General features: G+C 41.5%; 1 pseudogene; it reads right to left on the reverse strand.

The window, feature by feature from the left end:
* Nucleotides 1–3,766: 3,766 nt before the first annotated feature.
* Nucleotides 3,767–17,723, reverse strand: LOC123639808 (annotated as a pseudogene).
* Nucleotides 17,724–18,319: the final 596 nt, after the last annotated feature.

The raw sequence follows: 18,319 nt of genomic DNA on the forward strand, positions 1-18,319 counted from the left end.
TATCTGTATTTTATCTATATATTTATCATCTATCTATCTATAACCTATTAGTTCCATTTCTATGGAAAACCCTGACTAACATAGCCCATATCTTTTTTTTTTTTTCTGAGATGGTCATACTCTATCACCCTGGGTAGAGTGCAGTGACATCATCATAGCTCACTGCAGCTTCCAGCTCCTGGGCTCACGCGATCCTCTCGCCTCAGCCTCCTGAGTAGCTGGGACTACAGGCAGATGTCACCACACCTGGCTAATTTTTTCTCTTTTTAGTAGAGATGGGGTCTCGCTCTTACTCAGGCTGGTCTTGAACTACTAAGCTCAAGTGATCCTCCTGCCTTGGCCTCCCAAAGTGCTAGGATTATAGGTGTGAGCCACCGCACCTGGCCAGTCCATATCTTGGTTAAATCCCTGACATTTCTCTGTGTATCATTCCACCAAATATCATGGGAATACCTCAAAGGCAGGGAACAGCAATGGACCCCTCTCTGCACTCTGAAAACTAACATAAGTTTTGATATACAGAAGGCCACAAATAATTATTAAATTCATCTTTAAAAATCTGGCAATTACCAGGTGCTTTTTGTGTGCCAGTCACTGTCAACTGCCCTATATAGATGATGCTATTTAATTCTTAGAACCATCCTAAGAGGTGGACATATCATTATTATTATTAAACCCACTTGAATGATGGGAAAGTGAGCTTAAGAGATGGGATGTGATTTATCCCAGGCCAATTTGCTTCATCACTTAATCAGTGCACAGCCCTCCCAGCAGGTCAGAACTTCTCTCTTTCTTTATCTCTTGGGAGAGCAAGGGGTTGCCTGTCTTACTTGCTGTCAGCTGTTGCCATGGTGATGAGTTTAGGACCATTCATGGATTCTGGGAGCCACAGGGAAGAGGCTGTTCTTGGAGAAGATTCCAGGAGAAGCAAGTCAAGAGCTGAATTGGAGCAGCACTTCTCCCAGTGGCGTCCCCTGCTGGGTCACAGCCTTCTGCTGTGATTCTACACCTGTCACCTCACTGACTACCAAGACATATGTTTCAAAGTTTGATGGCTTCAACTGAGCATTTCTCCAACTCACACCTCTCCCTCTGATCTCCAGCACATCAAACCAAGCTTGAAACTCTGATACCATCCCAACTATGGTTACTCAAGAGTATCCAGTGCTGGATAGTGTACTAAGCCATTCACAAACATTGTCTCACTTTAGTCTGGCAGCTGCCTTAGAAGGCAGGTGCTTTTACATTCTTACAAGTTTAGAGAAGGGATGTGACCTGCCTAAGGACACACTGCAATGTACGAAAAAAGCCAGTTTCCTCTTGTTCAGTCCAACAGTGCTTTAACATCTTGAAATTTTTTTCCAATTGGATGCACAAAAAAATGTATCTTTTAATTACCTTTCTTTGTCCTCATTCTTCTAAATTAATTTATTCAATAAGTAGAGAGTTTACCATTTGCCATCTAGGCATATATCAGTGGACAAAATAGACCAAGTCCCTGACCTCCTCAAAGCAACATTATAGTGGTGAGAGACAGTCATATCCAACAAGCAGGAGAGATGACAGGTGTTCATAAACACATATAGACAAATAAAACAAATCAAGAGACACGGGGTATGCCCAGGAATGTTGTTTTGTGCAGTGTAGTTAGGGAAGGAATCATTGATATTCCAGCAGAAAGCTTTGGGCAGTGACAGAGGAGGTATGGGGACATCTGAGGCAGGAGTGTTCCTGGTAGAGGGTATAGCGCATGCAAAGGTCCTGAGGCAGGAACATGTCTGGTGTGTTTGAGGGACAGTGAGGGGGCTGGAGCTGAGTAATTCAGCAAAAGAGATGGGAAAGGTGTGGTCAGAGAAGCAGCAGAGCCCAGATGTGTAGGGCTCTGTGTGCACTGTAAGGACTTTGAATTTGCCTCTGAGGGAGACAGGAAGCCATGGGAGGGCTCTGAGTAGAGAAGATATTATACAACATATATCTGAAAGGCTCAATCTCCCACCTTATTGAGAATGTAGTGTACAGGTGGAAGGGTGGAGGCAGGCAGGTAAGCTTGAAAGATATGGAAACCATCCAAGTGAGAGAGGATGGTGGTCTAGACTAGGGAGGTAGCCACAGAGGGGGTGAGAACGGGACAGGTTCTGAATACATTTTACAGGGAGAGTCCCCACTGATTTGCTAATGAATTGGACATGGCAGGGGTGGGAAAGAGGAGTAGAAAATGTCTCCAAGGTATTATTGAGTTTGAGATGCTGTTTTCTGAGATAGGAAAGACTTCGAGAGGATGAAATATGAGAGAGAGAGAAGGAATTTTAATGATGAGGATATGCATGAGTTAGAGATCTGGACACATTAACTTTTGAGATGCCTGCCTCATAGCCCTGTGGAGATGTTGAGTAGGCAGTTGGAAAGACATAAAGATAAGGATTTGGGAAACATCTGTGTGCAGATGGCACATAAATCCATGATACTGGATGGGACTCCCAAGGAGGGAGAGACAAGATGAAGTACAAGGTTCTAATGGTTTTCAAGGCTGCCTTACATTCCACGGTATGAACAAGCCAACATTTGTTTAATGGCCCTTTATTAGTAGATATGACTAATAATTTCCAATCATAAATGTCACTTCTCTCAACATCCTTTTGTTTATGCAAATGTGGAACATGTCTACAAGATGTTAATCTATCAGTGGGAAGTAGGAGGCAGGACTTGAACCCAGGTCCGTCTGACTCAAACATGGCTCCCCACACACCCTCACCCCCTGCTCTAGAGGGCAACTAGGTTTCTTTCTCGCAGTGAATCCATAAAGCCAACATTCTGGTTTGTTCGATGATGTGGGGATTAAATTAGTCCACCCTAGAAATATTTGTTAAGAATTGATGATATCTTCTAAGTATCATGCTGGTACTTGGTATGATATTGAGAAAGAATGGGGAAAAATTGAAACCCTTCCCACTTAGAACTGTAACCAGATAGGATTGCCCCCTATCTCCATTTCTATTCAACATAGTGCTGGAAGCCCTTGCCAGAGCAATTAGACAAGAGAGGGGAATTAAGGGTGTCCAAATGGGGACAGAAGAGATCAAACTCTAACTCTTTGCTGATGGTATGATGTTATGTCTACAAAACCCCAAGGATTCAACCAAGACTCCTAGAATTGATAAATGAATTCAGTAAAGTCTCAGGATACAAAATCAATGCACACAAATCAGAGGCATTCATATATGCCAATAACAGTCAAGTCAAAAGTCAAATAAAAAACGCAGCACATTTTACAGTAGCCTCAAAGAAAATTAAATATCTAGGAATATATTTAACAAAAGAGGTGAGAGACATATGCAGGGAGAACTATGAAACACTAAGAAAAGAAATTGTAGAAGATGTAAACAGATGGAAAAATCTACCTTGCTCATGGATTGGCAGAATCAACATTGTTAAAATGTCCATACTACCCAAAATGATCTACATAATTAATGCAATCCCTATCAAAGTACCATCATCATTCTTTACATATCTAGAAAAAATAATTCTACACTTTGTATGGAGCCAGAGAAGATCTCTTGTAGCCAAAGCAATCTTAAGCAAAAAGAAAAAACTGGGAGGTATTAGTCTATCAGACTTCAAGCTTTACTACAAGGCTATAGTAACTAAAACAGCAGGGTACTGGCACAAGAACAGAGATATAGACCTTTGGAACAGGACTAAGAACCCAGAAATGAAACCATCTGCATATTTTCATTTAATCTTTGACAAAGCATCTTCTTAGCTCAATGTGTGGAACTTATGCAAAAATCCCTCCAAGACTAAAACTTTTTTTTAGTGTAGGAGATCCACTTTATTCAATAAGTGCTTACTGAGTCTTTCCTATGTGCCAGGCACTATTTTAGGTGCTGATAATGTGTTGCATTGATTAAAAACATACAAAATCCCTGTCTTCTTTGTGCTTATACTCTAGAGGAAGGATACATGACAATAAACATGATAAAATAAGTAAACTACATATGGCAAATTAGAAGGTGATAGGGATTATGACACAACAAAATAGAGCAGTCATGAGAATGATGATGTCTAAGACTTAAACTTATTTTAAAATCACAAAGGACTCCTGAGTTTATAGAAACATTCTATCAGCATTCCAAGGATGCATGCATCAGTGCATGGTGGGTTGCAGTTGCAGGAACCCCCCTGGAATTAGGAGCCACAAAACCCACTATAGGAAGACAATGCATGAAGTGTTGAATGAAGAGGACTTGAAATAAAAATAACCTACATTGGAAGCCTGGCTTTTCCAAGTTTTGTGATCTCTGATGAGCCATGCACCTTTTGAGCCTCAGTTTAATGAAAGCCTTTGTTCTCATCCCACCATGTGAGGCTGTAATGACACAGTGAGCGAGAGAAGTAACAAGAAGCATGAAATGCAACATGTTTTCTGTGTTTCCTGGGTTTGAGTTAAATTGTTTCCTACATCCTCCTACTTCATGTGAATCTGGGATTTTTTGCTGCTCAACTGATAGAGAAAGACTGAATTCACACTTTAGGACAAATGATGTATAGTTTACTATTCAACTTAAACCTGAAAACACCTATTTTCAACAAATTGTCAATACTTTGTAGCAGGGTCAACCTTAAATCCCTTCTTATCAACAAATGGGTGAATGTGCTGCCCGTAGGACCACGAGATAAACTTTCACCCTTGGCTCTGCATTCACTGTTCTGGTTTAACAGTGAATTCCCCACTCTCCCATGTGCTAACACAGCAGCCCATATCTCACAGCAGAACTTTTTTTCTTGAACGAACTGTGAAGACATCTCTGTCTCTCTGCAACTATTCAAGGTTCACACTTGAAAGGCCAAGATTTCCTCAGCTTTTTCTGGGAGTCTGCTTATTGCTGTTCCTAACTTCTATTACACGGATCTGTGCGATGCTGAAATTTAGGGTGCTTTGCCCTCCTCTGCTATAATCTGGGGTAGCCTTAACAAATCCGAGTTGTAGCTACCCAGTGCTGCCTAACAGAGCCTGGTGCATGAAGACTTCCATTTTTCTCTGCACTGCCAAGTTGTGTCTTTAGGATGACTCTGGGTTTTGGTAGGAAGAGAACAGATTTCAGGTGTGTCGCTAACTGACAAAGTATCCTACAGCAAGTAGGACTCAAACCAATCTGATTTTCTCTGAGTTATTATCTCCCACATCCTTCCACCCCAAATACCTCCCTGGTGCTGATTAGCCCTTGTGTATACATTCGTATGCTGTCTACAAGGGTCCTGTAAACCTTAATGCACCAGATGAATATAGGTTCATGGAGTGTCATTTTTAACAGTAGCATTTGGTAATCCAATGTCATTGTTTCCAAGGAATTTCTCTCAGATCATTACATTTTTCTGTGGGTAGAGTTTGCTCAGGAAGGTCTTCTTCAGGGCGACCTTCAGCTCCTTGTTCTTGAGGCTGAAAATGATGGGGCTGAGGAAGGGTGTGAGGACCGGTGGTGCTCATCAGGGTGTCTCCTTCCACAGAGTGGGGACCCTTGGGCTTGAGGTAGATGACAGAGGCAAAGCCATAGTGCACGAGCACCACAGTGAGGTGGGACACACAGGTGGAGAAGGCCTTGTGCCGACCTTCAGCAGAGGGGATCTTCAAGATGGTGGCCACGATGAAGGCGTAGGAGAGGAGGATGAGGAGGAAGCATCCCAGCAGAGCTGTGATGCACACCAAGCCCACACCCTTGGCCACCCACGGTACATCACCTTCACAGGCCAACTTCAACAGTGGTGGCACGTGGCAAGCAAAGTGGTGGATCTCATTGGGTCCACAGAAGGTGAGTTGGAAAATGGCCATGGTCACCACCATCCCCATGACTGAGCCACCAGCCCAGGACCAGCTCACCAGGCAGGCACAGCCATGGGTGCTCATGAGCACATTGTAGCACAGGGGGTGGCAGATGGCCACGTAGCGGTCATAGCCCATGATGGTGAGCAGGAAGGAGTGGGTGAAGCCAAACGTGAAGGAGGAGAACATCGGGCCAGCACAGGCCGGGAGGGTGATGGAGCGGTGGGCAGACAGCAGGTCGACCAGCATGCGTGGGATGACGGCCACGGTGTACAGGACCTCGGAGACAGGGCACACAGGAAGAGGTACATGGGCGTGTGGAAGCTGTGCTCGCTCCAGATGGTGGCCGTGATGAGCAGGTTGCCCAGCAGCGTGAACAGATACATCAGCAGGAACAGCAGGAAGAACATCAGCTGCAGGTGAGGGAAGATGGAGAAGCCGATGTGGATGAATTCAGTCACCGCTGAGCGATTGGCTCCCTGCATGGAGGCTGTGCATCAGGCGAGGTGTGACATGGAGATGTCAGCTACTGGAAAAAGAAAGAAAGGTCATCACATGCTGCCCTACCTGGATGTGCCCAAGGGGCCACTCCCAGTAAATGGTAACAGTTGGCATTGGTTCAGTTCCCGCTCTGTGCTTACTACAACTTAATCCTCTCCTTAACCTAGTGAGGAAGGGACCATTTTTGCACCCCCCATTTAAAGTACCTTGGGCGCAGTCACTGAGAATCTTGGGGTGTAAAGAGGATGAGTAACTTGTTCAGAGTAAAGCTGTTGAAATGACAGATCCAACACCTGAACCCACAGCCGGGCTGACCCTGGAGACTATACCCTTCCTTATCCGCCTATGCCAGCGGTTCCCAAACTTTTTGGCACCAGGGACAGTTTTCATGGAAGACAATTTTTCCACAAGCTGGGGGTGGGAGGTGGGAGGTGGGCATGATTTTGGGATGATTCAAGCATATTCCATTTATTGTGCACTTTATTTCTATTATCATTACATTGTAATATATAATGAAATAATTATACAACTCACCATAGGTTGGGGACCCAAATACTCTATGCTGCTCCCCCAAATGAAAATATTCCTTCACTGGAGCTTCCAACCATTGCTTCTCTGCTCCCCCTGCCTGACTCCTTCTGATGAATTGTTTTTCTGACAGCTTCCAGTACCACTAGATGTCCCTACTTCTGACTACAACTCCTTAGATCACAGCGTATCTCTAACTTACTTGAACCCATCAGATTCTTCCTCTGGGGTTTTCCATGCAGGGTCAGAGATTATGTTGTGGCTCTTAAAAAAAAAAAAGGAGCCACAGATAAAGTCCTTATTGTTTTCTGGCTCCCATGAGGCATGTACGTTGTGAGGAAATTCAACGCAGCCGTCAGACAGATGGAGGAAGGGGAAGCCAGCAGACCTAAATCTGAATTCCAGCTCTGCCTGCTGTGCAACTGAGCAAGTTTCTGCATCTCTCTGCACTTCTGTTTCCCTCTCCCTACCTCGAAGAGTTGTTGTAAGAAATAAGGGAGTTATTCTTGGAAGGTGATGATCAAACGCAGAACAGGTGCTACTTAGGATGATTAAATCAATACAATGAGTGAGCAAATGTACAGTGTGTGCTCAGTAGATAACTTTAATTTCAAGAGATTTCAAGATGTCTTTATGAATCACTTAACTATAATTATCTTAAAAAAAACAAATTAGGCAAGAGATGTAAAGTTTAAAAGAGTAAAACCACTAATCTGCTTTCTGTTTCTATGGATTTGCCTGTTCTGGACATTTCACATAAATGGAATCCTACAAGATGTGAACATATGTGTGTTATTTCTTTCACCAAGCATAGTGTTTCAAGGCTTGTCTACGTTGCGGCATGTGTCAGAACTTCATTCCTTTCTGTGACCAAACACTGTTCCATTATATGGATGTACTTCCTCAGCATGTGGAAGTTTGGGTTGTGCACACCGTGTGGCCTTTGTGAACAGTGCTGTGATGAACAGGCTTGTAAGAGTTAAAGCGTATCAGTGGTTGCCATGGGCTGGGGTCGGGGGTGAGGGGTGGGGAGTGACTGCTAATGGATACAGGGTTTCCTTTTGGGGTGATGAAAAATTTCTGGAACTAGATAGAAGTGGTGTTTGCACAACATCGTAAATGTACTTAATGCCATTGAATTGTATACTTCAAAATGGTTAAATGGTAAATTTCATGTTATGTGTATTTTATCACAATAAAAAAGGGTTTATAACTAGAATCTATTTAGAACTCAGGAAAATCAGCAAGAAAAAAATCAACCCCATTAAAAAGTGGGCAAAGGTCATGAACAGAAACTTTTCAAAAGAAGGTAGACTAATGGCCAAGAAATATATGAAAAAAATGCTCAATATCTCTACTCATCAGGGAAAGGTAAATCAAAACCACATAAGATATCACCTAACTCCAGTGAGAATGGCTTTTATCAAGAAGTCCCAAAACAACAAATGTTGGTATGGATGCAGAGAGGTAGGCAAACTCATACACTGCTGGTGGGACTGCAAACTAGTACAACCTCTATGGAAAGAGATATGGACATACCTCAAAGAACTAAAGTGTAGACCTACCATTTGATCCAGCAGTCCCACTACTAGGTATCTATCCAAAGGAAAAAAAGATATTCTATAAAAAAGACATCTGCACTTGAATGTTTATAGCAGCACAAATCACAATTGCAAAGATGTGGAAACAACCCAAGTGCCCATCAATACATGAGTGGATTAATAAAATGTGGCATATACATACCATGGAGTACTACTCAGCCACAAAAAACAAGGGTGATCTAACACTGCTTGTATTATCATGGATAGAGCTGGAGCCCATTCTACTAAATGAAGTATCACAAGAATGGAAAATCAAATACTACATGTACTCACCACTAAATTGGTACTAATCAATCAACATTATGTGCACATATGAGAAGCAACATTCATTGGGTGTTGGGCAGGTGGGAGTGGGAGGAGGGGATGGGTAAACCCACACCTAATCGATGTGGTGCAGGCTGTCTGAGGGATGGGTCAGGCGGTGCAAAGGCAATTTATGTAACCAAAGCATTTGTACTCTCATAATACTCTTAAAAAATAAACAAAATTGGTAGATAGTTTCACAGCCTAAGAACAGAGTACAAGGTGTCCTGTTAGCCAGATTAAAGCTGTGAGAAAAGATCAAACGATAGATCCAGATGGGAGGGGCTCAGCGGAAAAACATGGGGAGCAAAAAAAAAAAAAAACAAACAGAAACCTCGCCCCCAAAGAGAAATACCAGCTCTCATTCAATTGACACAAACCAGATTAAAAATACCAACATGTTACCAGAAGAATTTCAGTTATGGATTATAAATAAGCTGAATAATATACAAGAAAAAATGGATAACCAACACAAAGAAAACACACAAAAAAATCCAGGATTTGGAAGAAAAATTCACTAAGGAAATTGAAATATTGAAGAAAAACCAAACTGAACTCCTAGAAGTGAAGAATTTATTCAGGGAGCTACAAAACACAGTGGAAAGTCTCAAGAGCAGGGTAGATCAAACAGAAAAAAGAATCTCAGAGATTGAAGATAACTCTTTACAATTAAATAAGTCAGTCACAGAGATAGAGCAAAGAAATAAGAAAAAAGATCTGAGTCTACAAGAAATGTGGAATTATGGGAAGAAGCCTAACGTGAGAGTTATCAGGATCCCTGAGAGTGAAGAAGACAATAAGCAAGGGCTGGATAAGCTATTTGAAGACATAATTGAGGAAAATTTTCCAGGCCTTGCTAAAACTCTAGATATACAGGTTCAAGAAGCTCAAAGAACCCCTGGGAGATTCATAGCAAACAGGAAAACTCCATGTCACGTAGTCACCAGACTGACCAAAATATCCACTAAAGAGACCATTCTTCGAGCTGTAAGGAGAAAGAAACAAGTAACATACAAAGGAAGGCCCATTAGAATTACGCCAGATTTCTCAACTGAAACCTTACAAGCAAGAAGAAGTTGGGGTCCCATTCTCACTCTTCTGAAACAGAATAATGCCCAGCCTAAAATCTTGTACCCAGCTAAGCTAAGCTTTCTATATGAAGGAGAAATTAAGATATTCTCACATAAACCAGGACGGAGGGAATTCACCAAGACAAGACCAGCCCTCCAACAATACTCAAAAGAGAGTTACACATGGATAAGCACAAGAAAGACCCATGAATGTAAAACCACCCAAGAGCTAAAGATCAAATTCCAGCCACCACAATGACTCAAGAGAGAAAACATAGCAATGAAGTTCTACCCAACAAGATGAACAGAAATCTGTCCCACTTATCAGTTCTCTCACTAAATGTCAATGGCCTGAATTCCCCACTCAAGAGACATAGACTGGGCCAATGGATAAAAAAACACAAACCAAGTATCTGCTGTCTTCAGGAAGCTCATCTAACCTGCAAAGATGCATTTAGACTGAAAATAAAAGGACAGAAATCGATATTTCAAGCAAACAGTAGCCAAAAGAAAGCTGGTGTGGCAGTTTTAATTTCCAATAACTTAGCTTTTAAACCAAAAAAAGTAATAAAAGACAAAGATGGTTACTACATAGTGGTGAAAGGCACAATCCAACAAGAAGACATAACCATACTTGATATATATGCACCCAAATTAGGCGCACCCAGATTCATAAAGCAAACCCTACTTGATCTGAACCAAATGATAGACAACAATATTGTAATAGCTGGAGATTTTAACACCCCACTGACAGCACAGGACAGATCCTCCAAACAGAAAATAAGCAAAGAAATAATGGACTTAAATAGAATGCTAGAACAAATGGGTCTGACTGACATCTACAGGACATTCTACCCGAAATCCACTGAACCTACATTCTTCTCATCAGCTCACGGGACATTCTCTAAGATTGACCATATCCTAGGACATAAAGCATGTCTTAAAAAATTTAAAAAAATAGAAATCATACCATGCATCTTCTCAGATCACAGTGGAATAAAAGTAATAATGAACCCTAACAGAAACTCTCATTCATACTCAAAGTCATGGAAGCTAAACAACCTTCTCCTGAACAACTATATTGTAAAGGAAGAAAACAAGTCAGAAATCAAAACATTCTTTGAATTAAATGGCAAAGGAGACACAACTTATCAAAATCTATGGGACGCATCTAAAGCAGTCCTGAGAGGAAAATTCATTTTCATAAATGCCTATATCAAAAAGACAGAAAACTTACAAATAGACAACTTAATGAATAGACTCAAAGAGCTGGAGAAAGAAGAACAGACTGACCCCAAACCCAGCAGAAGGCGAGAAATTATTAAGATTAAATCAGAATTAAATGAAAAGGACAACAAAAATACTATAAGGGAAATTAATAAAACAAAAAGTTGGTTCTTTGAAAAGATAAAATAGACACATCACTGGCTAGACTAACCAAGAGCAGAAAAGAAAAATCTTTAATAACTTCCATCAGGAACATGAAAGGAGAAATCACGACTGATGCCACAGAGATACATGACATCATCTATGAATTTTACAAAAATCTTTATGCACACAAATTGGAAAATGTGGAGGAAATGGACAAATTTTTAGAAACACACAGCCTTCCCAAGCTCAATCAGGAAGAAATAGAATTCCTGAATAGACCAATATCAAGAACTGAAATTGAAACAGCAACGAAAAACCTTCCCAAAAAGAAAAGCCCTGGTCCACATGGGTTCACACCCGAATTTTACCACACATACAAAGATGAACTCGTGCCCATCGTACATAAACTATTCTCCAATATCGAGAAGGATGGAATTCTCCCCAACACATTTTACCAAGCCAATATAACATTGATACCAAAACCAGGAAAGGATGCAACAAAAAAAGAAAACTACAGACCAATTTCTCTCATGAACATAGATGCAAAAATTCCCAATAAAATCCTAGCAAATTGTATCCAAGTGCTTATTAAAAAATCATTGATCACGACCAAGTAGGCTTCATCCCAGAGATGCAGGGGTGGTTTAACATACGCAAATCTATAAATGTAATTCACAACATAAATAGAAGCAAAAATAAAGACCATCTGATCCTCTCAATGGATGCAGAAAAAGCATTTGACAAAATTCAACACCCTTTTATGATAAGAACGCTTAACAAAACAGGCATAAACGAGACCTACCTAAAAATGATACAAGCCATATATGACAAACCCACAGCCAACATCATACTGAATGGGGAAATATTGAAAGCATTCCCACTCAGAACTGGAACCAGACAAGGCTGCCCACTGTCCCCATTACTTTTCAACATAGTATTGGAAATCATTGTGAGAGCTATCAGGCAAGAGAGCAGAATGAAGCATGTCCAAATAGGGACAGAAGAGATCAAACTCTCACTCTTCGCTGATGATATGATGTTATATCTGGAAAAACCCCAAAGACTCAACCTAGAGACTCCTGGAATTAATTAATGAATTCAGTAAAGTCTCAGGTTACAAAATCAATACACACAAATCAGAGGCATTCATATATGCCAATAACATTCAATCAGAGAACCAAATTAAGGACTCAATACCCTTCAAAATAGCAACAAAGAAAATAAAATATCTAGGAATATATTTAACTAAAGAGGTAAAGGACCTCTATAGAGAGAATTATGAAACACTGAAGAAGGAAATTGCAGAACACGTAAATAGGTGGAAAACCATACCATGCTCGTGGATTAGAAGAATCAACATTGTTAAAATGTCTATATTACCCACAGTAATCTATAGATTCAATGCAATCCCTATTAAATTACCAAAATCATTTTTCAAAGATTTAGAAAAAATAATTATACACTTTGTATGGAATCAGAGAAGACCCTGTATAGCAAAGGGAATTTTAAGCAATAAAAACAAAATGGGAGATATTAATTTGCCAGACTTCAAACTATACTATAAGGCTGTGGTTCTTAAAACTGCTTGGTATTGGCACAAGGGCAGGGACACAGACTCGTGGAACAGAACAGAAAATCCAAATATAAAACCATCCTCATACAGCCATCTAATCCTTGACAAAATAGACAAAAACATACTCTGGGGACAAGAATCCCTATTCAACAAATGGTGCTGGGAAAACTGGATAGCAACATGTAGAAGACTGAAACAGGACCCACAGATTTCACCTCTCACAAAAATCAAATCACAGTGGATAACAGATTTAAACCTTAAATGGGAAACGATTAGAATTCTAGAAGAAAATGTAGGAAAGACTCTAACAGACATTGGTCTAGGCAAAGAATTTATGAAGAAAACCCCTAAGGCAATCACAGCAACAATGAAAATAAATGAATGGGACCTGATCAAATTAAAAAGCTTCTGCACAGCCAAAGAAACAGTGACGAAAATAAACAGACAGCCTACAGAATGGGAAAAAATTTTCGCATACTACACATCAGATAAAAGACTGATAACAAGAATCTATTGAGAACTCAGGAAAATCAGCAAGAAAAAATCAAACAACCCTATCAGAAAGTGGGCAAACGACATGAATAGAAATTTTTCAAAAGAAGATATAAGAATGGTCAGAGAGAGCTCTTCACCCTCATGTTTATTGCAGCACTATCCACAATAGGCAAGACATGGAACCAACCTAAGTGTCCATCAACTGAAGAATGGATAAAGAAATCTTGGCATATAGACACAATGCACTACCATTGAATCATATGAAAGAATTGAATCCTGCCATTTGCAACAATATAAATAAACCTGAAGAATATTATGTTAAGTGAACTAAGCCAGTCAGAGAAAGAGAAATACTACACGATCTCACACAAATGCAGAACCTACAGAAGTCGATCTCTCATAAGAGAAAGTAAACGGTGGTTACGAGGAAGGGGGACAAGGAAATCTTGGTCAGATGATATGTAAGTATAGTGAGACAGGAAGAATAAATTTCAGGAGATCTACTGTACAGTAGATGACTATAGTTAATGACAATATATTCTATTCTTAAAACCTGTAAAAAGTAGATGTTATGCACTATCACCACAAAAATGATACCTTTGTGGGGCAGTGGATTTGTTATTTAGCTAGATTAGCCATATCACAATACCTCAATACATCATGCTGTACACAATTAAAACATAATCTTATCTGTGAATTTAAAAATAAAATTTAATAAATGTTTACATTATCAAAAAAAAAAAAAAGAATGGCTAACAAACATATGAAAAAATGCTCAACATCCCTAATCATCAGGGAAATGTAAATCAAAACCACAATGAGATACCACTTAACTCCGGTGAGAATGGCCTTTATCAAAAAATCCCAAAACAACACATGTTGGCGTGGATGCGGAGAGACAGGAACACTCATACACTGCTGGTGGGAATGCAAATTAGTGCAACCCCTATGGAAAGCAATATGGAGATACCTTAAACAGATTCAAGTAGACCTACCATTTGATCCAGCAATCCCATTATTGGGCATCTACCTGGAAGAACAAAAGTCATTCTATAACAAAGACACCTGTACCCGAATGTTTATAGCAACACAATTCACAATTGCAAAGATGTGGAAACAACCCAAATGCCCATCAATCCACGAATGGATTAGTAAACTGTGGTATATGTATACCATGGAGTATTACTCAGCTATAAGAAATAACGATGATACAACATCTCTTTGGTTCTCCTGGAGAGAGTTGGAACCCATTATATTAAGTGAAGTATCCAAAGAATGGAAAAACAAGCATCACATGTACTCACCAGAAAACTGGTTTCCCTGATCATCACCTAAATGCACATCGGGGAAGGATACCAATTGGATTTCAGACTGAGACGGGGGGTAGGGGGAGGGGATGTATGTATGCCTACATGATGAGTGCATTGCTCACCATCTGGGGAATGGTCATGCTTGAAGGTGGAGGTGGAGGGTGGGGGGAGGGGATGGAGGTATGACTACATGGTGAGTGCCAGGTGCACTGTCTGGAGAATGGACACACTTGAGGCTCTGACTCAGGGGGATGGGCGGGACATGGACAATGTATATAACCTGAGCTTTTGTACCCCCATGAAGAGCTGAAATAAAAAAAAAGAAAGAAAGAAGGAAAGCAATTGAAAGCATTAAAATATTCAAATTCAAACATTTAAAGATGATTATATGACTTGTAAAATTATAATTTAAATAATATTTGAGTGCTTGATAACTGCTTTCCATATAATATTAAGAAATATGAGGTATAAAGCTGTAAATATAACTTATCTTAATTTTGTAAAAAGTACATGCATGCCTAACCCTGTTTGGGATGCTGAGGAGTCAACAAAAAACAGAACAGGTAAGCATTCTATTCTCTGGGCACTTATATTCCAGTCAGATAGAAAGGCAGGAAATGTTAAGAAAATAGACATTCATTAAATAACACTCTAAATAAAGAAAATAATTTCAGGGAGGACAGAATGGGTAAATTCACACCGAATGGGTGTGATGTGCTCTGTGTGGGGGGTGGGCACACTTGTAGCTTTGACTCGAGGGTGCAAAGGCAATTTATGTGACCAAAGTGTTTGTACCCCTGTAATATTAAAAATAAATAAATAAATTAATTAATTAAAAAATTTAAAAAATTCAATTAAAAAAGGTAATAAATACCCTCGTAAGTGGGCTCAGGTCCTTGGGCTAGCCCTGACAGGTTTCTAATGAGAAGCAAAGAGGGAACCACGTACTTTGATGAGAGGAGACCACATTCCCCGAACATCACCAGTTTCTAGCGTTTCTTGGCCTTTCTCCCTGGAATCACTTGTATCTTTTCCCCACTTCTGGGTCAGCACCTGCCTGTAGCTCCCCAGGGTGGTGTTCCTGAAGAGCCACACCCTCTCCTGCCACCCTGAGCTCTTAGAGAGGTAAATGGCTTGGAAACAAGAGCCTCCGAGGAGAGGTAGAATGAGTGAGACTTATGTCATGTGGGCTGTGCTCACAAGCCTCTCATGGCTCCCCAATGTCTAGGGCAGGTTTTCTCAACCTCAGGACTATTGACATTTGGAGCCAGATCATCATTTCTGTGGAGGGCTGTGCTGTACCTTGTAAGTTGTTCTATAGCATCCCTGGTCTCTATCAGCTAAATGCCAGTTAGCCACTGCTCAGTCGTGACAAACAAAAAATGTCTCCAGACAATGTCAATGTCCCCGTGGGCAACAAAGTCACCCCCACAGTTGAGAACCTTTGATCCAGGGAATGCAGTTGCAACTCCTTGGTATGCTCCCTTTTCACCCTACCCATTCCTCACCTTCTCCACCTGGCAAGACCCCTGTTTAAGACTCAGCTTAAATGTCATCTCCTCCATGCAGCCCTCCTAGACATCTTCTTCCCAAAGCAGACTCAGTCACTCATCCCTGGGTGCTTCCAAAATAATGATTCCTAAATGACCCTAAAACTCCTTGCTTGTGCCTGTGTCATGATGTTCATCATATTGTGTCACGTTGGAGCTGTGCCCGGATCATGAGTTCTTGGAGGCAGAGACTGTTTTGTTGATAGCACCAGCACTGTGCACTCAGCAACAACGACAGTGATGGGCATCGTTAGCCTGTGTTTGATGTGTCCTATGGACCAGGCACTGTGCTCAGCATCCCACCTGACATTCCTACTGAACACTTACCCCCACATTAGAATTCATCTGCTATGATCCCCATTTTACAGATGGAGAAACCGAGTCCCACAGAGGACACATCACTTGCCCAAGCTGCCACGATTCTGAAGATTAGGACAGAAAGACCCAGGGAGGGGAAGGAAAGGGGCGGCCTTGCAAAAATAACAGGAAAATACCTAATCCCACAATTTCCCCAGTAATGGTTAAAGATCAATGCTATGAGTTCTCTCACTCACAGGCACTGGGCAGCAGTTCTGTATTGCACAACTTCTGAAAAGAGCCAAATGAACAGAAAAGAGCGAGATTCTCTCTCTTACAAAATTGTTTTTTTTTTTTTTTTTTTTGAGAATCTACTTTTTACAGCCTAAAGAGTTCCTGAGCGAACAGCAGGGTGGGAGCTGCTGAAGCATATCTGAAGCATATCTGGAGGACAGAGTCACATCTGCTGTAATAATCCCATCTCCAAGGAAAGGCAGAAAACCAACTCGTGGACTTTTTTTTTTTTTGAGGTTTAAAAAATGTATATATATATATTTTTTATTTCAGCTCATCATGGGGGTACAAAAGCTCAGGTTATATACACTGCCCATGTCCCATTTGTTATCTACCTGCTGCCAAGAGGAAAGGAAGGAGCGGATGCACCAACTTCTTGACTGTACCTGCCATTTTTACAATCCCTTTAAAAAGCCCCAATGGCTGGTTTTCGGAGCCAGCACATTCTTCCTTTTCCACCTCCGTGCTTGTCCTATTCCCTTCCCCCCAGGGAAAAGTACACAAACCTCTTTTCTATCCTAACCTTTGTCTGGAGAAATCTTTCTCAAAACCCACGTTCACCAGCATCTCCACTTTAACAGATTCTCTGTAGTATCTGATCAATTTTCTGTAAACCTAAAATAGCTCTTAAAAATAAAGTCTATCAATTTCATTTTAGAAGTAAAACAAAACTCATGGTGTGCATGGGACCAGAATAGTGATCCGAGCATTTGATCTATCAGCAGAACACCTAGCGTGTTCCTCTGTAGGTAAACCAAACAGAGAGAATGAGAGAGAGAGAGAGAGAGAGAGAGAGAGAGAGAGAGAGAGAGAGAGAGAGAGAGAGAGAGAGAGAGAGAGAGAGCGCTGTCTGGCACTCAGGGAAACCCATAGTGAGGTCACAGCTCCCCACCTGGAGACGCGAGGGCTCTCTGGTTCTCTGCCCTGGGGAGGTGGCTGGAGCCTCTCGATCCTGAGTCCTCCTTGCCTCTCCCTTTTTTCTGCCTCTTCCCAATCCTTTTTCCATTGGCTTCTGGCCTGGAAAGACTGAGAAAAGAAGTTAAAATCACATCGACATACTGAGTAACTCTGAGCAATAGCTCTCTTCTCTCTACACCTGTTCTTTTTCTCCTCACCTGTCCAAGGAACCTACCTTGTAAGACAGCGGTAGCTCCCAAAATAAACAAACAAATAAATAAACAAACAAGCCTGCAAAGTAGTCATCACACTGTCCTGGAGGAAGGAAGTGGGGCCTGCCTGTCGCCCCCTGCCCTAAAGACTCGATTCACCCAAAGACTTGTATAAACAGACGGTTTCTCTGAGTCACTGGCAGTTGCTGGTTCCCCAGGTCTCTCCTGGCCAGGTGGATAGGAGGGGAGGTGACTCACCTGGGGCTCCAGGCCCTACACCTGTTTCTGCCTCACCCCAATGGGGAGGCTCTTGTTGGGAGGTTCCCTGCAGGTGCAGGTGCAGCTGTGGGCTGCACAGGTGTGGGCTGGGCCGAGGGCTTGACTGAGCCTGGCTACTTATCCCTCCTCAGCTCCCTGCCCACTGCCTTCTCTCTTGCTGTGGTCCTACTGCCTCTGCCTCTGCTGCAGGGATGCTGGGCCCCCTGGGGACCCTGCCAGA

Source organism: Lemur catta, chromosome 1 (genome assembly GCF_020740605.2).
Source record: "Lemur catta isolate mLemCat1 chromosome 1, mLemCat1.pri, whole genome shotgun sequence".
Taxonomy (NCBI): Eukaryota; Metazoa; Chordata; class Mammalia; order Primates; family Lemuridae; genus Lemur; species Lemur catta.